Source organism: Danio rerio, chromosome 7 (assembly GCF_052040795.2).
Source record: "Danio rerio strain M-AB ecotype USA chromosome 7, GRCz13ab, whole genome shotgun sequence".
Lineage (NCBI taxonomy): Eukaryota > Metazoa > Chordata > Actinopteri > Cypriniformes > Danionidae > Danio > Danio rerio.
In genome coordinates this window covers 16,068,946-16,084,253 of record NC_141027.1, presented here as the reverse complement: position 1 = coordinate 16,084,253, position 15,308 = coordinate 16,068,946, and the positions used below count along the sequence as shown (strand labels likewise).

Sequence of the window (15,308 nt, the reverse complement as noted above, 5' to 3'; positions counted from 1 at the left end):
TTATCCAGCAAGTTTTTACGCAGCGGATGCCCTTCCAGCCGCAACCCATCTCTGGGAAACATCTACACACACACTCATACACTACGGACAATTTAGCCTACCCAATTCACCTGTACCACATGTCTTTGGACTATGGGGGAAACCGGAGCACCCGGAGGAAACCTACACGAATGCAGGGAGAACATGCAAACTCCACACAGAAACGCCAACTGAGCTGAGGCTCGAACCAGCAACCCAGCGACCTTCTTGCTGTGAGGCGACAGCACTACCTACTGCGCCACTGCTTCGCCCTGCGCTGTGTTTGTCTGAGGTAAATAGTCTGCTGTTATTATTGAAATGTGTTTATTTCATATAAAGTGTGAAGCAGCTTGATTAGTTCTACTTGTGTTTGCAGCATTTAGTAAATGTTCAGAATTGTTTTAAACCTGGTGCGGCTGGAAAATGCAAGCGGTTCATGTGCGCGCCACTTGCACAACATGTGTGCGTTGCTCCCATATGCGCATTATGCAAGTTCTGCACCTCCATTAGAAATTACAAACTTACATGACTTAATGGCATTGCTTTCAAGGTGGTGCTCAGCAGCCACATTTTAATAAAACTATAGCCTTGATACCGAAACTTCATACCAATCTTTTTTTATAGATATTTACAATAGTGTTCGGTCAGATTTGACCGTATGAGAAACTTTCTGAACATTTAAAAAATATATACTTTTTTGTCGGTGCCAATAGCCTAGTGGTTAGTGCGTTGACACATAGCACCAAGGTGCTCACGGCGACCTGAGTTCGATTCCCGGCTTGAGGTCCTTTGCCGATCTTTCTCCTATCACTGCTCCCCATACTTTCCTGTCTGTATAATCTCCACTGTCCTATCCCAATAAAGGTGAAAACCTTTAAAAAAAAAAAAAAAAAAAAAATATATATATATATATATATATATATATATATATATATATATATATATATATATATATATATATATTTTTTTTTTTTTTTTTTTTTTTTTTTTTTTCCTGCATTCAGAAATGAGCTTGAGTGAGGAGATTCAAATTGCATATTCTCAGTTAGACCCCTAGTCTGTGAGAAATCTAACATATGTGACCATTCGTTTAGTATAAAACTCATTTTGTATACTTTATATATATATATATATATATATATATATATATATATATATATATATATATATATATATATATATATATATATACTTTTTTTATCTCAAAATGAGTTTTATACTGAATGAATGGTCACATATGTTAGATTTCTCTCAGACTGGGGGTCTAACTGAGAATATGCAATTTGAATCTCCTCACTCAAGCTCATTTCTGAATGCAGGAAGTCTTGTTGAAACTGCCCCATGTTGCAACATTTCCCCTACTACTTCTCAATGTTAATAAAATCATCTGCAAGCAATATATCACAGACATGTCTAAAAAATAATGAAGAAAAGTAATAACTTGGATAGAAGTTCATCATATGGAAACAGTGCTTTATTTGCAAATGTTTTATGCCATATTCCAATTTTGCGCTAGTTTGCATCTTTGAAATGAAACATGGCTAATGATCATGGCTAAGAGATGTTTCTATTTTGCAGTCAAGTCCTCTTTTATCCAAAATCCTGCTCCTTGCCTGTCCTTAAATGTCAGATACAAAGGCCTGACTGTGATTATGCTCAACATCAGTGTAGGCATTTACTGTATAGGCAAAAAACTACTACCAGTTCATGATGTTAGTTAGAGACGCTGTCTTTTAACACAGGAGGTGTAAATCTGGTTCCTCTGGATTCTTCTTAAACTTCTCCATTTTCTCTGTGAAGGCGTATCGGTGCTCTGTGAGGCTTTTAAGAAAATTAAATCAATGACTGAACATCAAAGCTGTGTTAAATGTGCTAGAAGGCGGTTCTCTAATGCTGCCCTTAATTAAAGGCTGGATCGATGACCTTTTGTGAAAGGTCTGCTGGAGTCTGATAGCAGCTTCTTTCCATTAAAAGTTTAGTTTTGATTTTTCAACACTCTTCATATTCGTATAAAGTTTAGGGGGGCTTGATTAGTTGTGAAGTTTTCTTTTTAAAATTATAGTCAAGTTTGTTGTTGTTATATATATATGAATGTATGTTTCTATGGTTGTCTTTATAAATATAGTCAGCTATGACTTAAGTGAACATAAACGGCTGAGGTGTGTTGGTGTAAAAATGATTTTAGTAGCCCTTTTTTAACTAAATCAGCTCCTACTTCCGAGCAAGGTCTAATCTAGGAAATTAGGAACACAGTATGAAAACAGTGACATAATTATGCAGCACCAATGATGTGATCTAAGACCTGTGAATGAAATGATGCCAAGGCATCCATAACCCTGGACCAGATCGTATCCTGAGTTGATGCTTTGTTGATCATGGATGAGGGAGTGCATGAGATTGATTTCTGAAAGACCACAGTGACAGACGAGTCTCCGAACTGATCATGTGGGCCAGCCTGATCACTCCCCGGTGATTCAATTCAGCTTTATTTGTATAGTGCTTTTACAATGTAGATTGTGTCAAAGCAGCTTCACATAAATGGTCATAGTAACTAGATCAGGGTAGTTCAGTTTTTAGTGTTTAAGTTCAGTTCTGTTCAGTTTAGCTCAGTTCAGTGTGGTTTAATCATTACTGAGAGTCCAAACACTGAAGAGCAAATTCATCGATGCGTTGCTCTACCAATCCTGAACCATGCGAGCCAGTGGCGACAGCGGAGAGGGAAAAAAAAACTTCACCTGATGGGAGTGAAGAAAAAAAACCTTGAGAGAACCAGACTCAGTTGGGCACGACCATTTTAATTTCTCCGCTGGCCAAAAGTCTTGTGCAGAGCTTCAGTCGCCTTGGTGGAGGCTGGAAGCTGGCCTCAGCGAAGACTCTTCTGTCCCTGGAGCGTCGCTGGAATCAGACACATGTTCTCCACTCCCCACGACCATCAGCGCAGCAGCAGCTCAGGATATGGCCTGGTCCCGGATATGGAATCCTTGGGATCATCTCGTCGCTGGTCTTGGATCCAATCAGTGACTCCGCATAATTTGAGGACCTCAGGATGAGTATCCCCAGGTGGAAATAGAGAATAAAGAGAGTAATTAGCGTAGCTGCTGTTCATATTGTATATAAACAAGATGCAGAAGCCTGTGTGGAACCCGCTAGGTGATGCATTGAGTGTATGCTTTACTAAACAGAAAGGTCTTTAATCTAGTTTTGAACTGGGAGAGTGTGTCTGAGCCTCGGACGTTATCAGGAAGGCTATTCCAGAGTGTAGGAGCCATGAAAGAGAAAGCTCGACCGCCTTTACTTGATTTTGCTATTCTAGGTATCTAGGTATCTAGGTATTACCAGAAGCCCTGAATTTTGAGATCTTAAAGAGCGAGTTGGATTGTAGCGAGACAGAAGGTTGCTTAGATAAACAGAAGCTAGATTATTTAGAGCTTTATAGGTGAGAAGTAATATTTTAAATTCAATACGAAACTTAACAGGCAGCAAGTGTAAGGAGGATAAAATTGGGGTGATATGATCATATTTTCTAGACCTGGTAAGAACTATGGCAGCTGCATTTTGTACTAATTGAAGTTTGTTAATAGAGGATGCTGGGCAGCCAGCAAATAGAGCATTACAGTAATCCAGTCTCGAAGTCATAAAAGCATGGACTAGCTTTTCTGCATCTGAGATGGATAGCATATTTCGTAATTTAGCGATATTTCTCAGATGAAAGAAGGCAGTTTTTGTGACGTGGGATATATGGTTTTCAAAAGTTAGATTGCTGTCTAATATGACACCCAGATCTTTTATAGTAGAGCTAAAGCTAACTTTGTATCCCTCTAATTGTAGATTGAGTTGCGAGATCTGCTGTGTTCAAGATTTAGGCCCAATAAGTAATAATTCTGTTTTGTCGAAGTTTAAGAGAAGAAAATTGTTAGTCATCCAGTCTTTAATGTCTTTGATACACTCAGTTAGTTTAGACAGTTCAGACGTCTCGTCAGGTTTAGTTGAAATATATAATTGAGTATCATCTGCATAGCAGTGAAAGCTGATCCCATGTCTTCTAATAATGTCTCCCAGAGGTAGCATGTAAATTGTAAACAGTAAAGGGCCTAAAACTGATCCTTGAGGCACCCCATACTTTACTGGGCAGATTTGTGAAGGCTGTCCATTAATATTCACAAACTGGTAACGGTCAGTTAAGTATGACTTAAACCATTGTAGAGCCTGTCCCTGGACACCTGCAGACTTTAAGCGATTTATGAGGATATTGTGGTCAATGGTGTCAAATGCCGCACTAAGATCGAGTAAAACTAATAGCGAGACGCACCCTCGGTCACCAGGGTCACATCTGCAGTTCTCCATGATGGACGTTTTTTTTTTTCCTACACCCCTGTCGCCACAGGCTTGCTTGGTTTGGGCCTTGTGGAGCTGCGCATCAATGAATTTGCTCTTCAGTGTTTGGACTTTCAGCAGTGAAAATTAAATCACACTAAACTGAACTTCAACTCTGAAATCTGTACTTTACTAGAACTTCTATGTAAAGCTGCTCTGATACAATCTACATTGTCAAAATCACTATTGAATTGAATTGAATTGAACATAAGAGTATGGTTATCAAGGAAATTATTGCGATGTGAAACACTGTATTTTAAGGGTTATTAATAGGCCCACACCCCAACAAATCTGCAGATTTTCTCAGATTTCTGAGCCCATCATTCTATTTTTCTACTTCAATCTATTTGTTTACTTGTGCAAATATGTGTAAATCTGTATTTATGCCGTTTTTAATACTAATTTCAGTATTATTATTGAATAATATGCACATTTTCATTGATGTATGTACAATATTTTTTGTAATGTAATATTTTCTGTCTTTTAGCACATATATTACTGTATTTAAAAGACTTACTTTTTAGTTTTACCAATCAAGTGGTTCTAATTGGAATTGCGTTGTAAACCTTAACTAAAAGTTATAAAATGTTAAACATTCCGCACAAATAGGCAGATTATTCACAAAATTCTATGCAGAAATAGCAAGGAAAGTCCACAGATTTTGTCTGGCCCTGGTTATAAGACATAAAAATGTTAATATTTGTTAATAATGTGGTATATACTGTTCATTTTCATACACAGACTTAATGTTTCACTTCATAACACCTCACTTTAGCCACACGCATTAACTTAGTCTTGCCTGTATTTGCTGTTTTTAGACATCGACTTGCATTTGACGAATCATAAAGGATCACAGTTTCAGCTAAATAAAATTCTACTGGAGAAAAAATCCATTTCAACCTGAGCCTAGGTAAGTAAACAGATCATTTACATTTTTGGGGGAACAAAATTCTATGCATTGATATTGTCAATACTTTTTTTTTTTTTGGAGGGGGGGGGTCTTACTTGAATACTACAATTAATTACTACAATTAATTGATAATCTTATTATTACTCATAAACTGTGATATGATCTGAATTACCCGGGATCTGTTGCACCCTTAAATCAGAGAAACTATGGAGAATAAAATAGCTATTCTTTCTCTATGAAAGATATGTACCCTTACCCCTTCCCCTTTCCTTTGGCCCTTAATACCGAGTGTGAAGGGGAAGGGCTTTAAAATGTACCCCTATAAAATGGGACAGCACTTGCATTGCGATCTCTTGCTTCATATGAGATCAGATGATCGTGACTGATGTAGTAATTTCAGTTGCGTTATTTTTTGGTGTTTATCTTCTGGAAATCAGTGAAGGCATATATCATGTTATCATAACAATATAATGTGGCAATAAGATTGTAACTGCACAGTGCATTACACCATGGCCATATTCATCTATTTCTGGCATTCTCAACCAGTGGGCCGCGGTATAGGCTAGCTTAAAATTAACTTAAATATTATACTATAAATAATTGATTTCATTATTAAATATGTTATATGGCATTTCATTTGATTGATTACTTCGGACGTGGTGCAAAAACAGCTTCACTGTTATATAGGGGTGTCACGATTTCAATTTTTAATCGAATTTTCGATTTTTTTTTATTTTTCGAATTTTTTGATTTTTTTCGATTTTTTTCGATTTTCGATTTTTTTTCGATTTTTAATCGAAATCAATCGAAATTTATGCTCAATTTCGATTATCGAATCAAAAAATAGAATCGTCGATGCTGCCACGCCCCCATGTCACGTCAGCTTGGCTTTGCAAGCGGGAAAAAAACAGGCTTGTTGAAGTGCTTGTTAAACTGCAGAAGCAGGAGACCCGTCGACAGAACTTAAACCCTCTCCTCTTTCAATGAAGTCGCCTGTGTGTAAGCAGTTTGGATTTCCAGTGAGTTATGTTGACAACGTTCGTGTTGTCGACAAAAAAAAAAACAGTTCTGCAAGCTCTGCTATGTACGTATTATGTACGGTTCGTCCGTTTGACAACACCGGCATCGCGATCCTCCGCCCGCCCCCGTTGCAAATCCGCTCGCGAAAAGTACACACTCTGGCCCTGTTTACACTGTCTTTGTTTTTAAATGGCATTTTAGAACGACAACGATTTGACATCCACAGTGGCGTGTAGCATTTCTGAGCAGCCCTTCTTCCTCTCTACCTCTGAAAATGCACATCAAGTGACCACACAGACACAGACGCACTCACAGCCATGCGCTCGAGACAGCAGGTCCAGGCAGTCAGAGGACTGCTTCAATCTTTCACTCACTTGTACTTAGTCATTTTAGCGAACACCTCAGATACTGTTGGCTGGTTCCTGTTGGTTGTGCCTCTTTTTTACCGACGCAATATAACGACACAGATCACTGCCTATTCACGAGTCCCGCAGAAAAAGTGATTGACAGGTGGTAATTATGTGTGTAACTTGCCTTTATTCATTTACTGTATGATTTGTTTATGGGTAAAACAAAGACCATGCAGGTCATGTAGTTTAAACGGTAAGCTACAAATAATTGATTAGTCATAAATTAATTAATTATTCATAATAGAAAATCGAATCGAATCGTGCCTTCAGAATCGAAAATGTAATCGAATCGAGAATTTGGAGGATTGTGACACCCTTACTGTTATATACATACTTAACTGTTGTTTAAACTTCCAACCACTGCATACCAACTAGGACTACAGTACATTCTCAGCTGTATAAAGCAAACTGTCTTGCAAATGTAAAGGTATCAATGATTAGAGTTTGTGCGTGTCATACGTCTGCGACTCGTACTGTACCAGAGTCACACAAGTCTGTTGATTTACAAACTGTTTACTTTTTGTTTGAACCCTCTTTGTTTGTCCTGCGAGCGTTTTATAATAGACGTGCGCCCGAACAAAAGGATTAAGCGAGACTCTGTGGTGTTTTAGTAGTGAATGGCTGTTTACTGTTCCTGACAGCGAACTCCAGTAATATCCAGCTGCAAACACAACCGACTTCAGATTGATGTGTTTCAACAGATTTAGTTTGTTTTCACTGTATTTTTACATTGTTTTGCTTATTTGTAATGGATATGAACAGTAGATCAATAGATGAATATTCACGAGTGAATATTGAGACTTAGCTGATGATTTAATATAAGCTTGTTTGGCATGCTGTCCCGGGAGAGAGCCCTGAGCTCACGGGATCCTCGAGACCAGGGCTCCCTCCCGATCATAGAGCGAGAGGGGAGCTTGAGCTTAGGAAGATGTCAAACTCCCCGGCTTCGGTAGCTAAGGAAGAACTTGCGGAGGAAGGGAGTAGACTAGTGCCTGAATTGCTTAATCTGTCATGAATTATGTATATCTTTGGATGGTGGGAGGAAACCGGAGGACCCGGGGGAAACCCATGCGGACACAGGGAGAACACACAAACTCCGCACAGAAACTCCCACCAGCCAGGCGAGGAACAGAGCTGGCAGTGTTCTTGCTGTGGGGCAACAGTGCTAATCACTGGGCCGCCGTGCCGCCCGATCTATGGAAAGGAGGAGAAGAGGGGGGAAAGGGGGGATTCTTCCATACAAAGATAACTGTGGACTGAAACTGTGGTTATTTAAGTAAACGGGGAATCATATGATTGGGAGATCATGATTAGGTAAAGCGAGATCAGCCGTGATAAATCATAAGCACGAGATCCTCTCGAAATTTGTTTATAAATAAACTTCACATAGTAAAAAAAAAAAAAAAAGCCCAAATACTTTAGAGTTGTAAAGAATAACTGAAGTAACAAATTCAGGAGCTTTGAATCTGTGTGTGTGTGTGTTTTAAAAATAATTACATATATATGAAAAAAAATATTTTATAAAATGCTGTGGATTATCTATAGACCAGGGGTGTCAAACTCAATTCCTAGAGGGCCGAAGCCCTGCACAGTTTAGTTCCAACCCTGCTCCAACACACTTACCTGTAGGTTTCAAACAAGCCTGAAGGACTCAATTAGTTTGATCAGGTGTGTTGAATTAGAAGTTGGAAGTAAACTGTGCAGAGCTGCGGCCCTTTTGGAACTGAGTTTGACACCTGTGCTCTAGACAATCAGTTTTTTTTTTAAATGTCAGACAGGTGGGCCTTTATTTTTCAAAAAAGTAAGTGGGCCCCGAAGTGAAAAGGTTGAGAACCCCTGATCTATATAAACACACAAAAACAACATTAACAATATAGTAGACACTGTAAAAAGGTCATTCCCAGCCACTAGACATTACTGACAGTGTTTTTGAGTGTCATCAAGTGTCAGAATGTTGTTGGACTGCTATACAGGAGTAATGTTTATGGATTAGAGATTGCGAAATTTAGCGTTTTTTACTTTAGCGTTTTTTTTTTTAAGCATGACAATAAAACACAAATGCAGTTATGAATATATTAAAACGTGTGCTTATTTGTTGTAAAAATTTTAATAGTAACAAAAAAAATAATAATTTGTGGATCTTCTTCTGGGTGCAGTGATCCTGCCGCTGTGGCTGGTGTATTCTGGGAAATTTTCTTACTTCTTGGTTTCGAGTTTGGTCCTGAAAAATCTTCATTCGAGGAGGTATTTACCTCTTCCCCTTAGCCCTATGCCTTTAAGATAAAGAGAATTGGGACACCCCCATCCCTTTGCGGGAACAGGCAAAACAAGGGGTAAGGGAATGGCTAAGGGGTAGAATTAGGATTGAGCCTAAATTGTGGTTGAATCTTTGGACGTATTATTAGAGCAATATTAGAAAGTTAATATCAGGGTATTTTATTACATAGTGTATTTACATTTTACATGATGCCTCTTGTACGTCATCTTATTATCTTTTGGGTGAAGCCTGTGTCATTTCCGGTCCAAAAAAAAAAAAACCTTGCTGGTTGAAAGAATAAACTTTAAGTTACAATTTGCCAGGGGTATGAATTTGACTATATATTTTGGGCTTGACTATATATTTACTCAGTAAATGAAGAAGAATTTACTAACACTTAAAAAGTCAAGTAAAACAACAACAACGACAGAAATGCAAAAAAAAAAATTGTGTTCAGAGGCCTTGTTTTTCTGCTTAAAAAAAGTGCATTCATTTGAGTAAGAGTGCTTGTTCAGACCCACGGGGGGTATGTGGGTCAGGACTGTCAGACTCGACCTGCCTTTACGCAAAGTGATGGCTCTTTTTCCCCTTTAAGCCCCTTTTCCTTTCCACCTCGCCCCCTGCCCATGTCTGCAGGCCTTGGGGAAAATGCTCCTTTGGCCTCCATTATGAGTGTTCAGTGTTCCTCCGCAGCACTCTTGCCACTATTAGTCGAGGAGAGCGACAGTAATGGTGTTGAATGCCTGTGGCGCGAGGACGCTTCTGCACAGCAATGATGACTGCTCTGTACGGCAAAACTCACAGCAACTGTGATGATCAAGAAACTTCATATTAGTAATAGAAAAAGGATGCTTTAAAAGGATTTTTTTATCACAATACAAATTATCCATAAAAAAAAACAAACAAAAAAACACTAGAACAGTGTTTCCCAACCCTGTTCCTGCTGAAGGCACACTAATGGCCAGTGGTAAGATATGGAATGGGTTGATACCAATGAAATATGGACGACGCAACAGCACCTTTTCCCATTGAACGCTTTGAATGCAAAACGCCTCATGACAGGCACAAACTGTCACCCAAAACTGCTGAAATTGGAGCCTGGGCATGCGCAGAAGGACTTTCTAATGGAGCCAGAGGCGGAGCCCCAGATTCAAGCCTCCAACCAAAAGCTTGTATGTCAAATCAACCACGCCCCCCAGACTTCTCATTAGACCGGCTGTATCTGCACTATAGCAAAGGCTTGCTAAATAAACATAAGCACTTACAGGTAAAAACATGTAATAATATACGATTAAAAAAACAGTGTGATGTATGCTGTTTTTAATAATATAATAAATATGTTGGTCTGCAAAATAAATGTCTTTCATACAGTCTAGTCTAAGTTAGACTAAGCTATAAGCACAAAAATATTTCTCTTATAATGGGTTGTTATTATATACTCCACTGGTATAAATAAAATTTGTAATATGAAAAATAACATAAACAACACACATTTTTAAAAGGTTTTTATTTTTAATTAGCAATCAACAGGACCCAAAATATATACATCATGGACAGCTTTTTGCCATGTGGGAAAAAGTGTGCACTTATATTAACAAAAAATACAACAATATTTTTGAATATCAACAGGATTTTTACACATCCCAGCACTATATAAAATAGTCCTTTTCAATTTGTACAATAAACTTACAGTAGTGATGCATCAACCTATGTCTATCAGCTGATGCAACATTGCTTGTATGTTGTTTGTCCTTTTTTCATTGCCTCTGTATTCATTTGGTTTATTCAATGCCTCAATATCTGGCAAAGAGGAATTTTAATTAATTTTAATGTCTATGATGTGTTTTCAAATAAAAAGGCAACAGTAAATTATGTGTATATGTATATATACAACAAATATATAACATTTACGGTTTTATTTGTTATACAAGATTCTCTTTCTAGATCTTAATATTTTTCAAACAGCAAATTCAGTAGATTAACTTGATAAAATGCCGAAACTCAAAGGCCACATTTACACTGCGCTGTTCAAGTGACTCAACTCCGATTTATTTTCTCCCATGTGGCACAGATCGTTTATGGCCCGTGTAAGTGTAATCAGGAACAAATCACATGGATTCCGATTTACTCAAATCAGATTCAGACCTTGTTCATATGTGAAAATTTATTCCATATGAATTGGATCTGTGTTCTCACATCTGCAGTGTAACTAAGCAGGTAGATCAGATTTTCACCTGTCAACAAGTTGCGTGTCATTAAAAACCATAGCAAATGACTTGGAGTCTGACACTTTTTTTTTTTTTTTTTTAGAACAGACTTCAGCAGAGTCTCAAACCTTAAATCTCATACACAAGGACTTAAACAGCTTTTATAATGTCATATAGAACAGGTATTTAAGCATGTTGACGAGAGCGAGAGAGTGCAATGTCCGCCACGTAACCAATATAAACTAATATAAAACTAGTGCATACATTACGTGCATAAATCATGCCATAGACATTACATTAAGATGCCTAAAGGTTTTTTAAAAAGCCTATATATCATAAGAAGATGGACAAATGAGAACCTTTCTGTCATAAACTATAGTAAAACAGCTTGTCAAAAGCTGTGAACAGATTACACACGGGAATAGAGAAGAGATTACTCTTTAATAATCAGCTGTTAGTCATCGCCCGCTCTCTTTTTACCTATTACCTACGCTCTCTTTTTAGCTTTTGTGTCTTTGCATGCTTAAGCGCATGCTTTGTCTAATGTTTGAACAGACAATAAAATAAAACTGTGAACAAGATTTCTTACAGGTTACATAAACTAAACCCTTATAGTTTACTGAAAATGTAATTGATGCCAAGACATGTTTACAACTTAAAAAATGATTGTTGCTGCTTGCTCAATCTACTTGTTTAAAATGAGCTGAAACCCCACAATTCTTGTAATTTCTTAGGACGCTTTAATTGTTTTATGTTCAATCCACTTAAATTTTTTTAATATTAAGTTCACTTGTGTTGGGACAACATGAATGAATTGTGTTGGTGTAACCATCAGGTTAGTGGATATGTAGTTCCCAGCTTGCTTTTCATGAAATGTTACTCGACTTACGCAACTTATAATTGAGTAGGCATTCAGCAATTCAACAAGAAGAGGCAACACACTAGAAGTTCTAATTGTAATTGTTTGTGTTTAGAGAATTGAATGCTAGAGTTAGAAACGGAGAGTGTTTATTTACTTATTTACTTTGAAAGAGAGAAAAGTATTTCTACAGGTGGTTTGTGAAGCCCACTCACCTGCGTGAAGCATATTTAAGTACATTAAACTAAACTGCAGTTGAAGTCTGAATTATTAGCCCCCCCTGTTTATTTTTCACCCAATTGCTGTTTAATGGAGAAGATTTTTTTAATACATTTCTAAACATAATAGTTTTAATAACTCATTTCTAATAACTGATTTATTTTATCTTTGTCATGATGACAGTAAATAATATTTGACTAGATATTTTTCAAGACACTTCTATACAGCTTAAAGTGACATTTAAAAGCTTAACTAAGTTAGTTAGGTTAACTAGGCAGGTTAGGGTAATTAGGCAAGTTATTGTGTAACGATGGTTCTGTAGACTATCGAGAAAATAACTTAAAGGGGCTAATAATTTTGACCTTAAAATGTTTTTTAAAAAATTAAAAACTGCTTTTATTCCAGCCGAAATAAAACAAATAAGACTTTTCCAGAAGAAAAAATATTATCAGACATACTGTGAAAATTTCCTTGCTCTGTTAACTACGTATAATTTAGTTAATATTTAAAAAAGAAAAAAAATTCAAAGGGGGTTTAATAATTCTGACTTGAACTGTATACCTTTATTTTAATAAGACAAAATAAGTTCTGCTTACTTTGTGACACCTTTTTTTGCATGGTGGCTGTCATAATATTTGTAAAGAATCCCAGCAGCTTTGTTTCTGTAAACATATTTTTCATTAACAGACAAACTTGCAATTAACACCAGAATATGTGTTCACATTAGGTTTCGCTTTTATCCTACTTACCCATTAATTCCGAAACCCGAATAATCACACATTTGAAATCAAAGGCTTTGATCAGCCGGGTTTCTCTATCGATTATCCTCACTGGTCTGATCACAACAGACATCACACTTTCTGCGCCGCCAATAGTCTGTCTCTCCCTCAATGCCATCTGTCTGGTATGGATCCACCAAGGGGGGGGAATCCAATGCTGGCACACGTTTCCCTTTTGAACTGATCTAAGATCAAATTCCCCTTCCATAAACCGCCATCTCAACCACAACAACAGAAACCGCAAATCTGACCCTAGATCAGAAAACAAGTTTGAGCTAAATTAAGAGGCTCGTATACTGCAAACAGCAACACCATTGAAAAGAAACGGTGCCCGTCGTCTCACATTTGTGTTTGATGTCAGCCAGCATCATCTAAAAGACCCAGATCAAATGATGCTGTGAAGTTTTAATTAAAAACCTTGATTAAAGAAAGACACATTCTGCAGCGAAAGGAGGACGTCAATTTCTCATTACCTTAAAATGCACACATACAAACACGCCAGTGAATAAAAGAAAGAGCTACTGAGGGAGTTCATCTTTCAGGAGGGAGCACAGAAGTCTCTTTTTAATTATGATTAAGTTTATTAATCATTTCCCTCGCTGGTGGGTTAGACCCCACATATGCTTGAATTCAAACAAATGTTTCAGATCAAAATCATTCGCCAAGCAGATTCTCCAAGGAATCACGAAGAAGTTTATTCTTTACTGTTAGTAACCTTTTGATTTTGACTTTTAGGTTTCTTAGAATCAATCTAAATTTGTTCAAACCAAATATTATTCTATTTAATCAGTTAACAGATATGAATATGGTATAAATATAAAGTTAAAGCCAGAATTATTAGCCCCCCTGCTTATTTTTTCCTCCAATTTCAGTTATATGGAGAGAAGATTTTTTTTAACACATTTCTAAACATAATAATTTTAATAACTCTTTTCTAATAACTGATTTATTTTATCTTTGCCATGTTGATAGTAAATAATATTTTACTAGATATTTTTAAAGACAATTCTATACAGCTTAAAGTGACCGAAAGTAGCTGAAATAAAACAAATAAGACTTTCTTCAGGAGAAAAAATATTATCAGACATACTGTGAAAATGTCCTTGCTCTGTTAAACATCATTTGAGAAATATTAAAAAAAGAAAAAAAATCAAAAGGGGGCTAATAATTCTGACTTCAACTGTATGTTCCTAAAGAAAAAGCCATGGACAGTACATTTGAGCTCTTAAGCTGACATGCTTTGAATGTTTTATATTTTTTAACAGACATACAGTGTCATCCTGCAACTGTTTTGCAGCACATGAAATGTCCCAAACACTATTTCTAACTGTGCAAAATGGGGAAAAAAAGAGTTTTTAACTCTCGGATAGTCAAAACATTTTCAAAAAATGTATGTTATATATTCGTTTTATGTCCTCAAACCAGTGATTATGTTTTTATATGACATGGTAAAATAAAAATTTGTAAATGTAGAGCTTTATTAGTGAAAATCTGCTGAGCGCAAAGAAATATAGGCTACATTTTATTACTTGCTCTAATGTCCTGAAACACTTAACATGTTCTTTTACATAATATAATCGAATAGTATTCTTATATAAAGGGGAGTTACCTATTAAGTGTCATATAGTAGGGAAAAATTAACATGTTTTAGGTCTCTCCTGAGCATTTGAGCTGTGTTTGACGACGCCTATCAAAACGAGGATGTTATAAAATATAATTTATAGTGAGTTATTACCTTTAATTTTCTGTGGTGTTATTTTATGGATGTGTGCACTTACTGCACTGGGTCCCTCCGTTAGTGGTGAATCCACTCGATGCATGATGCCAACAGTCAGTCGGCAGGTAAAAAAATATAATAAATGGAAACACACAGGCCTGTGCGTATAGACATATCATGTACTGCTATACAATACCATGTCATTTGTTTGTTTCGGTTGTCTTCATCTTGATGATGCCATGGTATGCTTTATCTGCCTGATTCCCGCTGAAGTGGGCGGGTTATGTGATGTTTGATTCGGGGGATGCTCTGGAGGTGGGGTTTGCGTGACGCGCTGCGAGCTACTAGCCTGACAGTGGAAACGCGACATGATTTCGGCCTCACTACTCAACCTCCCAGGCAATTGGCCCAGCCTCGCACTGGCCCAACAGTAGAAATGCAGCTAATAAGTGCCAGTGGGGGCTTTTGAGGAGGGGCCATGTCCTGGTCATCATTGCAAAAGACAGTGATGATATCAGAATACATCTATGCATAATTT

General features: G+C 37.2%; 2 long non-coding RNA genes across 3 annotated transcripts in view; both read left to right on the top strand.

Annotated features, from left to right (window-relative positions):
• LOC147843062 (uncharacterized) overlaps positions 1-15,308 on the top strand; it is an 812,539-nt gene that overhangs the window by 372,179 nt on the left and 425,052 nt on the right. The gene's annotated exons all lie outside the window — the stretch shown is intronic.
• LOC147843065 (uncharacterized) overlaps positions 1-15,308 on the top strand; it is a 113,161-nt gene that overhangs the window by 86,946 nt on the left and 10,907 nt on the right. For both annotated transcript variants that reach the window (XR_015495479.1, XR_015495480.1), the window contains one exon: positions 5,211-5,302. This is a non-coding gene — a long non-coding RNA (uncharacterized LOC147843065). Of the gene's footprint in view, positions 1-5,210; positions 5,303-15,308 lie in introns of those variants that run through there.